This window comes from Macaca fascicularis, chromosome 11, assembly GCF_037993035.2.
Source record: "Macaca fascicularis isolate 582-1 chromosome 11, T2T-MFA8v1.1".
Lineage (NCBI taxonomy): Eukaryota > Metazoa > Chordata > Mammalia > Primates > Cercopithecidae > Macaca > Macaca fascicularis.
Genome location: NC_088385.1, coordinates 118495879 through 118516630, shown reverse-complemented (window position 1 = coordinate 118516630; position 20752 = coordinate 118495879).

Here is a 20752-nt window from a genome sequence, read left to right as displayed (position 1 = left end):
TCTCTACGAAAAATACAAAAAAATTAGCCAGGCATGATGGCGGGCAACTGTAGTCCCAGCTACTCTGGAGGCTGAGGTGGGAGGATCACTTGAGCCAGGGAGATAAGGCTGCAGGGAGCCAAGATTCTGCCACTGTACTCCAGCCTGGATGGCAGAGTGAGATTCCATCTCAAAACATAAAACACGCCTATAATCCCACCCCTTTGGGAGGCCAAGGCAGGTGGATCGCTTGAGCTCAGGGATTCGAGACCAGTCTGGGCCACATGGCGAAACCCCATCTCTACAAAAAACAAAAAAATTAGCCAGGTGTGGTGGTGTGAAGGTATAGTTCTAGCTACTTGGGAGGCTGAGGTGGGAGGATCACCTGAGCCCAGGGAGGTCAACTCTGCAGAAAGCTATGATTGTGCCACTGCAGTACAGCCTGGGTAATAGGAGACCCTCTCTCAAAAAAAAAAAAAAAAAAGAAAGAAAAAGAGAAAAGAAAAGAGGCTGGGCACGGTGGATCACACCTGTAATCTCAGCACTTTAGGAGGCTGTGGCAGGCAGATCACTTGAGGTCAGGAGTTCAAGACAATCCTGGCCAACATGGTGAAACACTGTCTCTACTAAAAATATAAAAAATTAGCTGGGCGTGATGGCGAGTGCTTGTAGTCCCAGCTACTGGGAAGGCTGAGGCATGAGAATCACTTGAACCTAGGAGGTGGAGGTTGCAGTGAGCCGAGATCACACCACTGCACTCCAGCTTGGGCGACAGAGCAAGACTCTATCTCGAAAAAATAAAACAGACCGGGTGCAGTGGCTCACGCCTGTAATCCCAGCACTTTGGGAGGCTGAGGTGGGAGGATCATGAAGTCAGGAGATCGAGACCATCCTGACCAACACGGTGAAACCGCATCTCTACTAAAAATAAATTTAAAAAAAATTAGCCAGGCATAGTAGTGTGTGCCTGTAGTCCTAGCTACTCAGGAGGCTGAGGCAGGAGAATGGCATGAACCCAGGAGGTGGAGCTTGCAGTGAGCCCAGATCGCACCACTGCACTCCAGCCTGGGCAACAGAGCAAGACTCCATCTCAAAAATAAAATAAAATAAAATAAAATAAAATAAAATAAAATAAAATAAAATAAAATAAGGCCAAGGTGACTTATGCCTATAATCCCAGCACTTTGGGAAGCCAAAGCAGGGTGGATCACTTGAGGTCAGGAGTTCAAGACCAGCCTGGCCAACATAGTGAAAACTCATGTGTTAAAAATACAAAAATTAGCTGGGTGGCCGGCAGGGGGGTGGCTCATGCCTGTAATACCAGCACTTTGGGAGGCCAAGGTGGGCGGATCACGAGGTCAGAAGATAGAGACCATCCTGGCTAACACAGTGAAACCCCGTCTCTACTAAAAAAAAAAAAAACCAAAAAACCCAAAAAATTAGCCGGGCGTAGTGGCAGGCGCCTGTAGTCCCAGTTACTTGGAAGGCTGAGGCAGGAGAATGGCATGAACCCGGGAGGCGGAGCTTGCAGTGAGCCGAGATCGTGCCACTGCACTCAGGCCTGGGCGACAGAGCGAGACTCCGTCTCAAAAAAAAAAAAAAAAAGAAATCTTAGCGGGGGCTGGGCGGTTCATGCCTGTAATCCCAACACTTTGGGAGGCTGAGATGGAGGATTGCTTGAGGCCAGGAGTTCGAGGCCAGCCTGGGCAACATAGCAAGTCCCCATCTCTAAAAAAATAATATTTAAATATAAAATTTAAAAAAAAAAGAAATCTCAATGGGAAGACTGGGCATGGTGGCTCACGCTTGTAATCCCAGCACTTTGGGAGGCCCAGGTGGGTGAATCACTTAATCTCAGGAGTTTGAGACCATCCTGGCCAACACAGGGAAACCCCATCTCTACTAAAAATACAAAAAAAAAAAAAAAATTAACTGGGTGTGGTAGCACATGCTCCAGCTACTGGGGAGGCTGAGGCACCAAAATCACTTGAACAAGGGAGGCACAGGTTGCAGTGAGCCAAGATCACGCCACTGAACTCCAGCCTCAGTGACAGTGCATGACTGTGTCTCAAATAATAAATAAATAAATAATAAATAATAAATTAGTTGGGAGTGGTGGCACATGGCTATAGTCCCAGCTACTTGGAAGGCGGAGGTGAGAGGATTGCTTGAATCTGGGAGGTGGAGGCTGCAGTGAGCCAAGATTGCACCACTGAAATCTAGCCTAGGTGACAGAGAGAGATCCTGTCTCAAACAAACAAAATAAAACGAAACAGCTCCTTGCCTCAATGATGTTATTATTACATATCACATGTCTGTATCAAAATATTTCATGTGTCCAGGCTCGGTGGTCCATGCCTGTAATCCCAGCACTTTGGGAGGCCAAGGTGGGTGGATCATTTGAGGTCAGGAGTTTGAGACTAGCCTGGCCAACGTGGTGAAACCCTGACTCTACTAAAAATACAAAAATTAGCCAGATGTGGTAGTGCGCACCTGTAATCCTAGCTACTCGGGAGGCTGAGGCAGGAGAATTGCTTGAACCCGGGAGGTGGAGGTTGCAGTGATCCAAGATCACGCCATTGCATTCAAACTTGGGCAACAAAAGCGAAACTCCATCTCAAAAAAAAAAAAAAAAAAAAAGAATTTTGCTTTGCCACCCAGGCTACAGTGCAATGGCACCAACCCAACTCACTCTACGTAGCCTCCAACTTCTGGGCTCATGTGATCCTCCTGCCTCAGCTTTCTTTTTCTTTTTTTTTTTTTTTTGAGATGGAGTCTTGCTCTGTCACTGGGGCTGGAGCGCAGTGGCTGGATTTCAGCTCACTGCAAGCTCCGCCTCCCGGGTTTACGCCATTCTCCTGGCTCAGCCTCTCGAGTAGCTGGGACTACAGGCGCCCGCCACCTCACCCGGCTAATTTTTTGTATTTTTTAGTAGAGATGGGGTTTCACCGTGTTAGCCAGGATGGTCTCGATCTCCTGACCTCGTGATCCGCCCATCTCGGCCTCCCAAAGTGCTGGGATTACAGGCTTGAGCCACCGCGCCCGGCCCCTGCCTCAGCTTTCTTTTTTTTTTTGAGACGGAGTCTCGCTCTGTCGCCCAGGCTGGAGTGCAGTGGCGCGATCTCCACTCACTGCAAGCTCCGCCTCCGGGGTTCACACCATTCTCCTGCCTCAGCCTCCTGAGTAGCTGGGACTACAGGTGCCCGCCATCGCGCCTGGCTAATTTTTGCATTTTTAGTAGAGACGCGGTTTCACCGTGTTAGCCAGGATGTTCTCGATCTCCTGACCTCGTGATCCGCCCATCTTGGCCTCCCAAAGTGCTGGGATTATAGGCGTGAGCCACTGCACCCAGCCTGCCTCAGCTTTCTTAGCAGCTGGGACTACAGGCATGCACCCCAATGCCTGGCTAATTTTTCTGATTATTTTTTGTGGAGATAGGGTCTCGCTACATTGTCCAGGCTGATCTTGAACTCCTGGCCTCAAGCAATCCTCCTACCTTAGCCTCTCAAAGCACTGAGATTACAGGAGTGAGCCACCATGATTGGCAAAAATGTTCTAAAATTATACTATGGTGATGGTTGCAAAGCTGTGTGAATATACTAAAAGACTCACTGAACTATATACTTTAAATGGGTGAATTGTATAGGGTGTGACTTATACCTGAATAAAGCTGTTTAAAAAATAGTCCATGGCGGCCCGGCATGGTGGCTCACACCTATAATCCCAGCACTTTGGGAGGCCGAGGAGGGTGGATCACAAGATCAGGAGTTCAAGATCAGCCTGGCCAAGATGGTGAAACCCTATCTCTACTAAAAATACAAAAAAAAAAAAAATTAGCTGGTCATGGTGGTGGGTGCCTGTAATCCCAGCTACTCAGGAGGCTGAGGCAGAGAATTGCTTAAACCTGGGAGGCAAAGGATGCAGTCCAGTTGGGCCAGATGCAGTGGCTCACAACTGTAATCCCAGCACTTTGGGAGGCTGAGGCAGGCGGATCACAAGGTCAGGAGTTCAAGATCAGCCTAACCAATATGGTGAAACCCTGTTTCTACTAAAAATACAAAAATTAGCTGGGCATGGTGGCGTGTGCCTGTAGTCCCAGCTACTGAAGAGGCTGAGGCAGGAGAGAATTGCTTGAACCCCGGAGGTGGAGGTTGCAGTGAGCCGAGATTGCACCATTGTACTCCAGTCTGGGCGACAAGAATGAAACTCTGTCTCCAAAAAAAAAATGCCTGTGCAGTTGGGCAGTGGGTCCTGCCTTCTCTTGCTGTTCTTGGGAACCTAGTATGTACGGCCATGTGAATATGTCCAGGCAAGCCTGCTAGATGACTACAGACCTGTGGCTATGCTGCCTCTATCATCCACAGGTCACCCACAGCCAACTGCCAGACATGTCAGTGAGAACATCCTAGACCATCCAACCCCAGTTGAACTAGCTCAGAAGAGAAGTGTCCAGTTGACTCTCAGAAAATTTTTATTTTTTTGAGATGGAGTTTTGCTCTTGTCATCCAGGCTGGAGTGCAATGGCGCGATCTCGGCTCACCACAACCTCCGCCTCCCGGGTTCAAGCTATTCTCCCACCTCAGCTTCCTGAGTAGCTGAGGTTACAGGTATGCGCCACTATGCACGGCTTTTTTGTATTTTTAGTAGAGACGGGGTTTGTCACTGCACTTAAGCCTGGGTGACAGAGTGAATGTTTTTGTATTTTTAGTAGAGACGGGGTTTCTCCATGTTGGTCAGGCTGGTCTTGAACTCCCGACCTCAGGTGATCTCCCTGCCTTGGCCTCCCAAAGTGCTGGGATTACAGGTGTGAGCTACCATGCCCGGCCAACTCTCAGAATTTTAAGAAAGAAATAACATCTGTTGTTTTCAGCCACTATGTTGGGGATGAGTGGTTTGTTACACAGCAGAAGCTAACCAATACACAAATATTCAGGAAGTTTTTTTTTGTTTTTGTTTTTTTTTTTTTTTTTTTTTTTTTTGAGACGGAGTCTCGCTCTGTCGCCCAGGCTGGAGTGCAGTGGCGGGATCTCAGCTCACTGCAAGCTCCGCCTCCCGGGTTCACGCCATTCTCTGGCCTCAGCCTCCCGAGTAGCTGGGACTACAGGCGCCCGCCACCTCGCCCGGCTAGTTTTTTGTATTTCTTAATAGAGACGGGGTTTCACCGTGTTAGCCAGGATGGTTTCGATCTCCTGACCTCGTGATCCGCCCGTCTCGGCCTCCCAAAGTGCTGGGATTACAGGCTTGAGCCACCGCGCCCGGCCATCAGGAAGTTTTTAAAAGGGGTTACATAACTGAAAAATAAATTAACATGTCAAGATCATTAGAAATCACAGTAATAGGATTTCTTGAGTCATTTTCAGGACACCAGGAGACTATAAATTGTTTATTGCTGCATCAAGATTTGTCCTGTGTTGACCCTCTGAGGATAGAAATTAGTCACATGTACATGGAAAGGAACAAGAACCCCGATCAAAGAAGAGTGAGACCAACTCACAGACAGCCTCAGTTTTAACCTCTTTCAAGCCTGCAGAAGGCTAATGACCAAGAGTAGATCCCTGAAGGCTCCTGCGATTTCTTGGTTCCAGTGTCTTCTGATGAACTTAGAACGATGATTTTCCCAATGCCTGCAAGTTGACATCACAAGCTATTAACTAACTGCAAGAAAAATTGGCTTCATCCAGTGGGAGAATGAAAATTCTGGGCCAGGCACAGTGGCTCACACCTGTAATCCCAGCACTTTGGGAGGCCAAGGCAGATAGATCACGTTGGCCCAGGAGTTTGAGACTAGCCTGCACAATAGGGTGAGATCATGTATCTACAAAAAAATACAAAAATTAGGCCGGGCGCGGTGGCTCAAGCCTGTAATTCCAGCACTTTGGGAGGCCGAGACGGGCAGATCATGAGGTCAGGAGATGGAGACCATCCTGGCTAACACAGTGAAACCCCGTCTCTACAAAAATACAAAAAAAACTAGCCGGGCGAGGTGGCGGGTGCCTGTAGTCCCAGCTACTCGGGAGGCTGAGGCAGGAGAATGGCGTAAACCCGGGAGGCGGAGCTGGCAGTGAGCCGAGATCGCGCCACTGCACTCCAGCCTGGGCGACAGAGCGAGACTCCGTCTCAGGGAAAAAAAAAAAAAAAAAAAATTAGCTAGGCGTGGTGGTGTGCAACTGTGGTCCCTGTCCCTGTGCGCATGTATCTGCTTGGGAGGCTGAGGTGGGCAGATCATTTGAGCCTGGGAGGAGAAGGTTACAATGAGCTGAGATCGCAGCATTGCACTCAAGCCTGGGTGACAGAGCCAATCCCTGTCTCAAAAAAAAAAAAAAAAAAAAAGGAAACTTCTCCACTGAAATCACATATGATGGAAATGCTTGGGTAAAGAAGGTCCCCTAACTGCCTGGAATTGCTTGGGTCATTGTGGGTAGCGCGGGATGTTCGCCCCATCATCCTGGCCCATGGCTGACAGCCGTTAGCAGGTGCATAGGAAGCATGTGCCATTGCAGGTCCAAGTAAGCATACTTGCAAAAACTGAGAATTAGTCTCAGATCAAATTATTAAGTACCTACTATGCTCATATTGACTCTATGTAGGTGGCAGTGGGAGCAGAGGGCTCTGCCTGCTTCTGCTGCTCCTATATTTGGCCAATATGACATTTCAGCAGAAAAAAATCCAAATGTGGCAGAAAAGCATGCAGGATTAACTTTCCTGCTGGGCATGGTGGCTCATGCTTGTAATTCCAGCACTTTGGGAGGTTGAGATGGGCGGATTACGAGGTCAGGAGTTTGAGACCAGCCTGGCCAACACAGTGAAACCCCATCTATACTAAAAATACAAAAATTAGCTGGGCGTGGTGGCGCGTGGCTGTAATCCCAGCTACTCAGGAAGCTGAGGCAGGAGATCATTTGAACCCAGGAGGCAGAGGTTGCAGTGAGCTGAGATCATGCCATTGCACTCCAGCTTGGGCTGGAGTCTAGACTCTGTCTTAAAACAAACAAACAAAAAAACAGCAACAACAAAAACTTTCTGAAAGTGGCCTTTCCTTTCTATTTCTGTGTGACTTAGGATTTCCTGCCTAGAGTTTGAAAATGGTAGTTTCTGTTTGAATAACACAAAAGTAAAGTGGTATAGACAGTAAGATATTTTTTCTTTTCTTTTTTCTTTTTTTTTTTTGAGATGGAGTCTTGCTCTGTCACCCAGGCTGAAGTGCAGTGGTGTGATCTTGGCTCACTGCAACCTCTGCCTACTGGGTTCAAGTGAATCTCCTGTCTCAGCCTCCCAAGTAGCTGGGACTGCAGGTGCATGCCACCACGCCTGGCTAATTTTTTTTGAATTTCTAGTAGAGACGGGGTTTCACTATGTTAGCCAGGGTTGTCTCAATCTCCCAACCTCGTGATCTGCCTGCCTTAGCCTCCCAAAGGGATTATAGGCATGAGTCAAAGCACCTGACTCTTTTCATTTTTTAAGACGAAGTCTCTCTCTGTCACCCAGGCTGGAGTGTAGTGGCCCGATCTCAGCTCACTAAGCTCCGCTTCCTGGGTTGAAGCAATTCTCTTGCCTCAGCCTCCCAAGTAGCTGGGATTATAGGCACCCACCACCAAGCCCCGCTAATTTTTGTTTGTTTGTTTGTTTGTTTTTTGTTTTTTGAGATGGAGTCTCACTCTATTGCCCAGGCTGGAGTGCAGTGGCATGATCTTGGCTCACTGCAACCTCTGCCTCCCGGGTTCAAGTGATTCTCCTGCCTCAGCTTCCCAATTAGCTTGGACTACAGGCGCGCGGCACCACACTCGGCTAATTTTTAGTAGAGACAGGGTTTCACCATATTGGCCAGGCAGGTCTCAAACTCCTGACCTTGTGATCCGCCTGCCTTGGCCTCCCAAAGTGCTGGGATTACAGGTGTGAGCCACCAAGCCCAGCTCTAATTTTTTTTTTTTTTTTTTGAGACAGAGTTTTGCTTTGTCGCCCAGGCTGGAGTGCAGTGGCGCGATCTCCACTCACTGCAAGCTCTGCCTCCTGGGTTCACGCCATTCTCCTGTCTCAGCCTCCTGAGTAGCTGGGACTACAGGCACCCGCCACCATGCCCAGCTAATTTTTTTTGTATTTTAGTAGAGACGGGGTTTCACCGTGTTAGCCAGGATGGTCTCGATCGCCTGACCTCGTCATCCGGCCGTCTTGGCCTCCAAAGTGCTGGGATTACAGGCGTGAGCCACGTGCCCGGCCTAATTTTTGTATTTTTAATAGAGACATGGTTTCACCACCATGTTGTCCAGGCTGGTCTCAAAGTCCCGACCTCAAATGATATGCCCACCTCAGCCTCCCAAAGTGCCGGGATTACAGAGATGAGCCATGGTGCCCAGTCTCTTTTTTTGTTTTGAGACATGGTCTCGCTTTGCTGTTCAGGCTGGAGTGCAGTGGCACAATCATGGCTCACTGCAGCCTTGACCTCCCAGGCTCAAGTGATCCTCCCACCTCAGCCTCCTGAGTAGCTGGGACCACAGGCATGCACTGCCACGCCCAGCTAATTCTTTTTCATTTACTTTATTTATTTATTTATTTATTTTTTTTGAGACGGAGTCTCGCTCTGTCGCCCAGGCTGGAGTGCAGTGGCCAGATCTCAGCTCACTGCAAGCTCCGCCTCCCGGGTTCCCGCCATTCTCCTGCCTCAGCCTCCGGAGTAGCTGGGACCACAGGCGCCGCCACCTCGCCCGGCTAATTTTTTGTGTTTTTAGTAGAGACGGGGTTTCGCCGTGTTAGCCAGGATGGTCTCGATCTCCTGACCTTGTGATCCGCCCGTCTCGGCCTCCCAAAGTGCTGGGATTACAGGCTTGAGCCACCGCGCCCGGCCCATTTACTTTATTTTTATATATTTTTTGAGATGGAGTTTCACTCTTGTTGCCCAGGCTGGAGTACGATCACACCATCTTGGCTCACTGCAACCTCCACCTCCTGGGTTCAAGCGATTCTCCTGCCTCAGCCTCCTGAATTACAGTAGCTGGAATTACAGGCATGTGCCACTGAAAATTTTGTATTTTCGGTAGAGATGGGGTTTCTACATGTTGGTAAGGCTGGTCTCGAACTCCTGACCTCAGTTGATCCACCCGCCTCAGCCTCTCAAAGTGCTGGAATTACAGGCGTGGGCCTCTGCGCCTGGCCTATTTTTTAATTTTTATTATATTTTTGAAAGAGTCTCACTTCGTCATCCAGGCTGGAGTGTAGTGGTGTGATCTCGGCTCACTGCAACCTTGGCTTCCCGGATTCAAGCAATTTTTGTGCCTCAGCCTACCAAGTAGCTGGGATTACAAGTGCCCACCATCATGCCCAGCTATTTTTTTTGTATTTTTAGTAGAGACAGGGTTTCACGACATTGGCCAGGCTGGTCTCAAACTCCTGACCTCAGGTGATCCACCCACCTTGGCTTCCCAAAGTGCTGGGATTTGCAGGTGTGAGTCACGTGCCTGGTGTTTATTTATTTATTTTTAATTAATTTTTTCCCTATAGGAACCAACATGCATGTACTGTCAGGTTTTAAGGCACTGCCAACTTGTCCCCTGCAGGTGGTGACTTCTACAATAATCACTTATTCCTTGAATCAAGAAACTGGCAGTCATCAGTGGTGACAGTTCACTAGAGCCCTGTGTTTGATGAGACACAGGAGAGAAGCTGATTTTTTTCAAGAGACCCACCTTAGGCTTTTCTTTTCTTTTCTTTTCTTTTTTTTTAAGATGGAGTCTCACTCTGTCGCCAGGCTGGAGCACAGTGGCATGATCTCGGCTCACTGCAACATCCGCCTCCTGGGTTCAAGCAATTCTCCTGCCTCGGTCTCCTGAGTAGCTGGGACTATGGGCGCGAGCCACCATGTCTGGCTTATTTATTTTTTTTGGATTTTAGTAGAGATGGGGTTTTACCATGTTGCCCAGGCTGGTCTCGAACTCCTGAGTTCAGGCAATCCTCCTGCCTTGGTCTCCCAAAGTGCTAGGATTACAGGTGTGAGCCACCATGCGTGGTCAGGCCTTTACTATTTCATATAGGAAAGCAGTTTAGAGCCCAGATGTTGGAAAAAGACTTTGAATCCCAGCTCTACCATTTACTAATTGTGCCCTTAGACAAAGTGACTCACTTGCTCTATGCCCCATCTCCCCATCTGTAAAAGGGGCATAAGAATCCTATCTACTTCTGGCCGGGCGCAGTGGCTCATGCCTGTAATCCCAGCACTTTGGGAGGCTGAGGCAGGTGGATCACGAGGTCAGGAGATGGAGACCAGCCTGGCCAACATTGTGAAACCCTGTCTTTACTAAAAATACAAAAATTAGCCAGGCGTAGTGGCAGGTGTCTGTAGTCCCAGCTACTCGGGAGGCTGAGGCAGGAGAATTGCTTGAACCCGGGAAGTGGAGGTTGCAATGAGCCAAGATCATGCCACTGCACTCCAGCCTGGGTGACAGAGCGAGACTCCCTCAAAATAATAATAATAATAATAATAATAATAATAATAATAATAATAATAATCCTATCTACTTCTTAGGATTACTGCAAGGTTTCTTAACCTCAGCACCATTGTCATTTTGGGCTGGATAATTCTTTGTGCTGGGGGATTGTCCTGTGCATTGTAGGGTGTTTAACAGTATAAGGATATAGAAAAAAAAAATTTGGTTTATCCGACACTCTCACAATACAACATAGAATGCTTCTGGGCCAGGGCAGTGGCTCACGGCTGTAATTCCAGCACTTTGGGAGGCCGAGGCAAGTGGATCACCTAAGGTCAGGAGTTCAAGACCAGCCTGGCCAACATGGTGAAAATACAGTAATTTTGTGCGTGCCTGTAATCCCAGCTACTCAGGAGGCTGAGGTAGGAGAATTGCTTGAACCCAGGAGGTGGAGGTTGCAGTGAGCTGAGACTGCGCCACGGCACTCCAGCCTGGGTGACAGACGGAGACTCTGCCTCAAAACAACAACAACAAAAAAAGAATGCTTTTGACACCAGATGTGTGGGGGCTTTTCCCTGCCACATGTCAAGCAGGCACTTCTGGAGTGCGCACCTGGGCACCTCTAATTCAATTCTGAGGCCGGGCGCGGTGGCTCAAGCCTGTAATCCCAGCACTTTGGGAGGCCGAGACGGGCGGATCACGAGGTCAGGAGATCAAGACCATCCTGGCGAACACGGTGAAACCCTGTCTCTACTAAAAAATACAAAAAACTAGCCGGGCGAGGTGGCGGGTGCCTGTGGTCCCACCTACTCAGGAGGCTGAGGCAGGAGAATGGGGTAAGTCCGGGAGGCGGAGCTTGCAGTGAGCCGAGATCGCGCCACTGCACTCCAGCCCGGGCGACAGAGCGAGACTCCGTCTCAAAAAAAAAAAAAAAAAAAAAAAAAAAAAAATTCAATTCTGGCACTATCAACCTGGAGATAGCATCGGATCACAACCCCGACTTCAAATGCCAGTCACAAAAACAGGCTGTAAATCAGGGCCCCAGTAAGAGATTGGGGTTCCCACGATCCCCTCCTCATGTTTGATTACTTTGCTAGGGTGGGTCACAGAACTGAGGGAAACACTTCCATTATTACAAAAGATACAGCCAGATGGAAGACAGGTACAGGGCAAAGTATGTGGGAAGGGGCAAGTCACACTCCACGAACCTCCACCTTTTCAGCTATCTAGAAGCTCTCAGGGATGGGTATGGTGGTTCATGCCTGTATGCCCAACACTTTGGACAGTTTAGGCAGAAGGATTGCTCTAGCTCAGGAGTTCAAGACCAGCCTCGGCAACATAGAGAGACTCCCAACTCCACAAAACATTAAATAAAAAATTAGCCAGGCTAATTTTTAGTGGTGGTGTGCACCTGCAGTTTCAGCTACTAGAGAGGCTGGAGTGGGAGAAACACTTGAGCCTGGGAGGTTGAGGCTGCAGTGAGTCATGATCATGCCACTGCACTCTAGCCTGAGTGACAGGGCAAGACCCTGTCTCAAAAAGTAGGCCACGCACTGCTGGGCACAGTGGCTCATGCCTGTAATCCCAGCACTTTGGGAGGCCAAGGTGGGCAAACCACCTGAGGTCAGGAGTTCGAGACTAGCCTGACCACCATGGAGAAACCCCTTCTCTATTAAATATACAAAAAATTACCCAGGTGTGGTGGCACATGCCTGTAATCCCAGCACTTTGGGAGGCCAAGGTGGGCAAACCACCTGAGGTCAGGAGTTCGAGACTAGCCTGACCACCATGGAGAAACCCCTTCTCTATTAAATATACAAAAAATTACCCAGGTGTGGTGGCACATGCCTGTAATCCCAGCACTTTGGGAGGCCAAGGTGGGCAAACCACCTGAGGTCAGGAGTTCGAGACTAGCCTGACCACCATGGAGAAACCCCTTCTCTATTAAATATACAAAAAATTACCCAGGTGTGGTGGCACATGCCTGTAATCCCAGCACTTTGGGAGGCCAAGGTGGGCAAACCACCTGAGGTCAGGAGTTCGAGACTAGCCTGACCACCATGGAGAAACCCCTTCTCTATTAAATATACAAAAAATTACCCAGGTGTGGTGGCACATGCCTGTAATCCCAGCTGTACACAGGGGGCTGAGGTAGGAGAATCGCTTGAACCTGGGAGGCGGAGGTTGTGGTGAGCTGAAATCACACCATGGCACTCTAGCCTGGGCAACAAGAGCAAAACTCCGTCTCAAAAAAAAAAAAAAGCCTGGGCACAGTCGCTCATGCCTGTAATCCCAGCACTTTGGGAGGCCCAGGTGGGCGATCACAAGGTCGGGAGATCGAGACCATCCTGGCTAACACAGTGAAACCCTGACTCTACTAAAAATACAAAAAAAAAAAAAAAATTAGCCAGGCATGGTGGCAGGTGCTTGTAGTCCCAGCTAGTTGGGAGGCTGAGGCAAGAGAATGGCGTGAACCCAGAAGGCAGAGCTTGCAGTGAGCCAAGATTGTGCCACTGCACTCCAGCCTGGGTGATGGAGCGAGATGCCATCTCAAAGAAAGAAAGAAGAAAAAAAAAGGCCAGGTGCAGTGGCTCATGCCTGTAACCCCAGCATTTTGGGAGGCCGAGGTGGGTAAATCACCTGAGGCCAGGGGTTCGAGATCAGCCTGGCCAACATGGTGAAACACCATCTCTACTAAAAACACAAAAATAAGCTGGGCGTGGTGGCGCATGCCTGTAATCCCAGCTACTCAGGAGGCTGAGGCATGAAAATCACTTGAACCCAGGGAGGCAGGGGTTGCAGAGAGCCGAGATCACGCCACAGCACTCCGGTCTGTGTGACAGAGCAAGACTCCATCTCAAAATAATAATAATAATAAATAAAAGCTCTCATAACCCAGCTCTTCTTGCTTTTTATGGAAGCTTCATTCTCTTGACATGATTGATTAAATCATTGGCCACTGGTGATCAAGTTAACCTTCAGCCTCCCTTCCCTCCCCAGATGCTGGGGGATGGGGCTGAAGAGTCCCAACCCTGTCATTATTGTCTTTCCTGTGACCAGCCCTCATAGTGAGGCTGTCCATCACTTTGCAGATTTTGAGTATTTTAGGAGTTGTGTGCCAGAAAACCAGAACAAACACCAAATACCTATATTTAACAATATCACAAACAGCATACCTGGTCTCCACTCTTAAGATGCCAGGAGCATTCCCCTCCAATCGTAACAAACAGAAATGTGTCTAGACATTGCCAAATGTCTCCTGAGGGGTGGTGGAGCTGGGGCAAAACTGTCCTTGGCACTGAGAAGCAGCAGGTTGTTGCAAGGATTCAATGAGCAAGTTATTGTGCAGGAAGCACTTAGAACATGGTTGGCACATAGTAAATGCCATGTAAAGGTCTACAATTACTATTTTCATTATTGTTCTCTACCCCTGCCTTACCTTGTGGAAAATAAATATTTTTGATAACATGATGGCTTAAGCACAACGGTGTGTATTGTTAAGCCCATATGTGATTCTACTGTGGACCAAGTATCCAAGTCCCTATTCTGAGATCAAAGGTCAGCAATGTCAGTATTCATTAGAGTCTGACTCCTCTGGGGCTCCACTGTAGGACTCACTGTACCCTGTAGCAAACAAACAAGATCCCATGCTAATGGCCAGTTCAGCTGTCACTGGTCTGCACACATCCATTTTAAATCCCTTCCTGCATTCTGCAAATCGTGCATACTTCAGATCTTCGGCTTTCCATAAATCTGTGGCCCTGAAACAACAGGCTGCTCACCAAACTCACCCCCAAAAAGACAGTGAATAAAAACAAAAAAGGGAGAAAGAGGAAAAACAAAAGGCTGAGTTTCTTTAAATTTCTGGCTCTGCAGAGCCCAAGCATTTCCAATGAAAAATAAAGAATTCTTTCTTCTGTGTCTATTTCAGCTGGCAACCAGCTTTTGCCTTGTGAATAATGTTACTGCATCATTATTCTATCCCACAAGGTAAAACAAAACGAGCAACTTAACAACCAGGAGTGTGCTCGTTTGGAGGGAATGGCTCATTTAAAAGCTCTTTAAATAATATTGCTGTGTTCTCTACAATTTTGCAGCCCCCCACCCTCCAGTTTTTTCAAAGCTATGGGAAAGTTATTACTTTGCACACAAGGTATATAAATAATGCCTTCCTGGAAGCCCCCACCCCCAAACATTTTTCCTTTTTTTAAAAATAACATTTATTATTGCATTTACTCTTTTGGGATTCCTGGAGTGTCTACAAATAGATGAGCCTCTATGAATTCTGAGTAACTGTGGTTAGGAAAAAAACATTGGTTTAATTAGCCATGGTCCTATTTTTGACATTACATCTTTTTTTTTTTTTTTTTTTTTAATAAATGAGGATTGGTCTATACAAAAACTTGAAGAGGATGAATTTGGGGGGATGCAAGTTAGTTCTGATTTGAATTAATTGTCATGCTTTCGAAAGTGAAATCAAGAGTATTTAGTGAATAATATATCATCATACATTAAGCAAGATCAAGTGAAGAGAAATGAAAAGACATGATTGCAGAAATGCGAACTGCCAGAAATACTGGATCACGTGATATGTGCTTCTGTAGTGAGTGCAAGCAAATCACTCTTCACAATTCTGCTTCACATGGCTCCATCAGTTTGTCATCCCCAAATTCCGAGACTTGATTAATCACTGAAGTGATAAAAACTAACAGGCTTGGCTGGGCATGGTGGCTCATGCCTGTAATCCCAGCATTTTGGGAGGCCGAGGAGGGTGGATCACCTGAGGTCAGGAGTTCAAGACCAACCTGGCCAACATGGCAAAACCCTGTCTCTATCAGAAATAAAAAAAATTGCCAGGCGCAGTGGCTTACGCCTGTAATCCCAGCACTTTGGGAGGCTGAGGCAGGCGGATCACGAGGTCAGGAGGTCAAGACCATCCTGGCTAACACAGTGAAACCCTGTCTCTACAAAAAATAGACAAAATTAGCCGGGTGTGGTGGGGGGTGCCTGTAGTCCCAGCTACTCGGGAGGCTGAGGCAGAAGAATGCCGTGAACCTGGGAGGCGGAGCTGGCAGTGGGCCGAGATCGTGCCACTGTACTCCAACCTGGGTGACAGAGTAAGACTCTGTCTCAAAAAAAAAAAAAAAAAAAAAAAATTGGCCAGGTGTCGTGGCGCACACCTGTAGTACCAGCTACTCGGGAGGCTGAGGCAGGAGAATCACTTGAACCCAGGAGGTGGAGGTTGCAGTGAGCTGAGATTGTGCCACTGCACTCTAGCCTGGGTGACTCTGTCTCAAAAAAAAAGAAAAGAAAATTATTAACAGGCTAATAAAAGGACCCTGTGGCTTGCTGAAGGGTCAATGAAAATCAGAAAGCAAGTACAGAATCTACAGGACTAGATTCCCAAGTCTGCAGGTCTGTCTCTAAGCTTTCTCACTTGAGATATTTTTTCATTTCTGAAATAGTGGCTGAAATGACCATAGCTATTTTTGAAGTTTAAATTTTAGCAACACTTCCCAATATCAGAACTCTTTCAGGAGAGTACTGTTCACTGCCTTTGCAGACAACTCTCTAACTCTTTGCTTTTATTTAAAGGGGTGTCTGATGATAATTTGGGGGAAAGGAGAGCATTCAAAATGTTCACTTGTTGGTTGGGTGGTGTGGTGGCTCACACCTGTAATCCCAGCACTTTGGGAGGCCAAGGCAGGCAAATCACTTGAGGTGAGGAGTTCTGGCCAACATTAAAAAATGTTGTCTCTACTAAAAATACAAAAATTAGCTGGACATGGTGGTGAATGCCTATAATCTCAGCTACATGGGAGGCTGAGCGGGGAGGATCACTTGAACCCAGGAGGTGGAGGTTACAGTGAACTGAGATTGTGCCACTGCACTACAGCATGGGCAAGACAGCAAGACTCTGCCTAAAAACAAACAAACAAACAAACAAACAAACAAATCCCCAAAACTAACAAAAATAGCTGGATGTGGTGGTGCACACCTGTAGTCCCAGATACTCTAAAGGCTGAGATGGGAGGATTGCTCGGGACTGCCTGGGAGGCAGAGGCTGCAGTGAGCCAGACTGTGGAACTGCACTCCAGCCTGGGTGGCAGAGTAAGACCCTGTCTCCGGGAAAAAAAAAAAAGTTTTGTTTTATAATTCAGGTGGGGAGGATTTCACAGTGTCTGAACACTAGGAGGCAAGAATCATTTGGGGCCACCATAGAGGCTGCCTGACACACCACTTCTTTTAAGGTGCATTACTCTGATCTATATGTGTGTATATATATGTATGTACAGATATATATGTGTGTGTATATATATATTTTTTGAGATGGAGTGTCACTCTGTTGCCAGGCTGGAGTGCAGTGGCATGATATTGGCTTACTGCAAACTCGCCTGCCAGGTTCAAGCGATTCTCCTGCCTCAGCCTTCTGAGTAGCTAGGACTACAGGCGTGCGCCACCATGCCCAGCTAATTTCTATATATTTTTTTATTTTGAGACAGAGTCTCGCTCTGTTGCCCAGGCTGGAGTGCAATGGCGCCATCTCAGCTCATCACAAGCTCTGCTTCCCGGATTCACGCCATTCTTCTGCCTCAGCTTCCTGAGTAGCTGGGACTACAGGTGCCTGCCACCATGCCTGGATAATTTTTTGTATTTTTAGTAGAGACAGGGTTTCACCGTGTTAGCCAGGATGGTCTCGATCTCCTGACCTCATTATCTGCCCACCTCAGCCTCCCAAAGTGCTGGGATTACAGGCGTGAGCCACCAAGCCTGGCCAATTTTCGTATTTTTAGTAGAGACAGGGTTTCACCATGTTGGCCAGGGTAGTCTCAGTCTCCTGACCTCAGGTGATCCGCCCACCTTGGTCTCCCAAAGTGTTGGGATTACAGGCGTGAGCCACCGGCCCACCCTACTCTTGATATTTTCATATAAAGCTTAAGCCTCCTGAAGTCCAGAGAAAAGGTAGTTTCCATAAATAAATAAATAAAATAAAAATAAATAAATAAACTTACCATATCACCCAACAATTTCGTTTGTAGGAACCTATCCAAAATAAATGAAAACATATATCCACATGAAGATATATGTTCACAGATGTTCAGAGCAGCATTATTATTTTTCTTTCTTCTTCTTTTGTTCTTTGTGTTTTAGCAATTCTATTAACTGAACGAGACAGGGTCTTGATCTGTTGCCCAGACTGGAGTGCAGTGGTGCATTCATAGCTCACAGCAACCTCCATCTCCTGGATTCAAGCGGTCCTCCTGCCTCAGCCTCCCTAGTAGCTGGGACTATAGGTGCATGCCACCATGACCAGCTTTTTTTTTTTTTCTTTTTTTTTGAGACAGAGTATTGCTCTGTCTCCCAGGCTGCAGTGCAATGGTGCAATCTCGGCTCACTGCAAGCTCCGCCTTCTGGGTTCATGCCATTCTCCTGCCTCAGCCTCCCGAGTAGCTGGGACTACAGGTGCCTGCCACCACGCCTGGCTCATTTTTTGTAATTTTTTTTTTTTTTTTTTTGAGACGGAGTCTCGCTCTGTCGCCCAGGCTGGAGTGCAGTGGCGCGATCTCGGCTCACTGCAAGCTCCGCCTCCCGGGTTCACGCCATTCTCCTGCCTCAGCCTCCCGAGTAGCTGGGACTACAGGCGCCCACAACCGCGCCCGGCTAATTTTTTGTATTTTTAGTAGAGACGGGGTTTCACCGTGGTCTCGATCTCCTGACCTTGTGATCCGCCCGCCTCGGCCTCCCAAAGTGCTGGGATTACAGGCGTGAGCCACCGCGCCCGGCCTTTGTATTTTTAATAGAGATGGGTTTTCACCATGTTGGCCAGGCTGATCTCGAATTCCTGATCTCAGGTGATCCACCCGCCTCAGCCCCCAAAAGTGCTGGGATTATAGGCATGAGTCACCACGCCCGGCCAATCAGCTAATTTTTTATTTTTAAATTTTTTTCATAGAGAAAGGTCTCTCTCTGTGTTGCCCAGGCTGGTTTCAAACTCCTGGGCATTCAAGTGATCCTCCCATCTCGGTCTCCTAAAGTGTTGTGATTACAGGAGTGAGCCACCAATCTCAGCCCCAGTAGCATTTTCATAATAGTCAAAAAGTTGACACAATCTAAACATCACCAATTGGAAAGTGGACACAAAATGTGGTATGTCCATACATGGAATATGATGTAGCAATAATAAGGAATGAAATACTGCTACATGCAACAACCTTAGATAAACCTCAAAAACATTATGACAAATGAAAGAAGGCAGACACAAAAGGCCGCATGCTGTAAGATTCTACTTATATGAAAAATCCAGACAAATCCATAGAGAGAAAATATAGATGAGTGGTTGCCTAGGGCTGAAGATTGGAACCAAACTGCCCACGGGCAAGAAGGATCTTTTTGGGGTAATGGAAATGTTCTGAAACTAGTGGCAATGGTTGTGCAAATTTACTGTGTAAATTTACTGAGAATCTTAAATTGTACACAAAATAAATTTCATAGTATGTAAATTATATCTTGATAAAACTTAAGTTTTTATTCAATTGTAGTGAGTTAAAACAAGCTTTCTCAGCTACGTCAGCTTCAGGCCTTCTTTTTTTTTTTTTTTTTTTTAACTTTTATGTGGAGGAGGGTCTCACTATGTTGCCCAGGCTGGTCTCCTACTCCTTGGTTCAAGGGATCTGCCTACCTTGGCCTCCCAAAGTGCTGGGATTACAGGTATAGGCCACTGTACCCAGCCTAGGCCTTCTTATTCAACTTCCATTTTCCCTTCCATTGGCCTGAAACTTTTTTTTTTTTTTTTTTTTTTGAGATGGAGTCTTGCTCTGTTGCCCAGGCTGTAGTGCAGTGGCACTATCTCCACTCACTGCAAGCACCGCCTCCCGGGTTCACGCCATTCTCCTGCCTTAGCCTCCCAAGTAGCTGGGACTACAGGCGTGCATCACCACATCCGGCTAATTTTTGTATTTTTAGTAGAGACGGAGTTTCACCACATTGGCCAGGCTGGTCTCGAACTCCTGACCTCAGGTGATCCACCTGCCTCTGCCTCCCAAAGTGCTGACCGGCGTGAGCCACAGCGCCTGGCCAAAATTTGTTCTTAAGATTGTATTCTGGAGACCGGGCGCAGTGGCTCACGCCTGTAATCCCAGCTCTTTGGGAGGCCAAGGCGGGCAGATCACGAGGTCAGGAGATTGAGACCATCCTGGCTAACACGGCGAAACCCTGTCTCTACTAAAACTATTTAAAAAATTAGCTGGGCGCGGTAGCGGGCGCCTGTAATCCCAGCTACTTGGGAGGCTGAGGCAGGAGAATGGCGTGAACTTGGCAGGAGAATGGCGTGAACTTGGGAGGCGGAGGTTGCAGCGAGCCGAGATCGCGCTACTGCACTCCAGCCTGGGCGACAGAATGAGACTCTGTCTCAAACAAACAAAAAAGATTGTATTCTGGGACCTTGATTCCAATCAGAGAAAAGTGATTTCTTTTTTTTTTTTCTTTTTGAGATAAAGTTTTGCTCTTGTCGCCCAGGTTGGAGTGCAGTGGTGCTGTCTGGGTCACTGTAACCTCCGCCTCCTAGGTTCAAGCGATTCTCCTGCCTCAGCCTCCTGTGTAGCTGGGATAACAGATGCCCGCCACCACGCCCAGGTAATTTTTTTTGTATTTTTAGTAGCGACGGGCTTTCGCCGTGTTGGCCAGGCTGGTCTTGAACTCCTGACCTCAGGTGATTCACCTGCCTCGGCCTCCCAAAGAGATGGGATTACCGGTGTGAGCCACCACGCCAGGCCAAGTGATTGTATTTCTATTAAGGCCCTTCTATTTTTTTGTTTCCTCAACTGTTTTTTTTCCCACAATTTCCTTTAGGTTACTATTTATTTATTTTTTGAGATGAAGTCTCGCTCTGTCACCCAGGGTGGAATGGGGTGGCGTGATCTCAGCTCACTGCAACCTCCGCCTCTTAGGTTAAAGCAATTCTCCTGCCCCAGCCTCCCGAGTAGCTCAGATTACAGGCGCCCATCACCATGCCCGGCTAATTTTTGTATTTTTAGTAGAGACAGGGTTTCACCATGTTGACTAGGCTCGGTTACTTTTTAAAGGGTTTTGCAATGGTCCCTTGATCTTTTTACCTTAGACGGGAAATAACACTGATTTCCTACATTGGCAGAGTACGATGATCAGTTTTGCCCGGACTATCTAGGAGGTTAATTTCAGTTGGGCTACTGAAAACTGCTGGTTCAATCATTCTCCACGTTTATCTAAGTCTTTACCTTTATCTGGGCAGTTCTAGGACATTGAGGGGAATTTTGGTGTTTCTTCCCCTATTATTTCCTGAAGTCCTTTCACTTTAAAAAAACAATAGATTCACTGCTAAA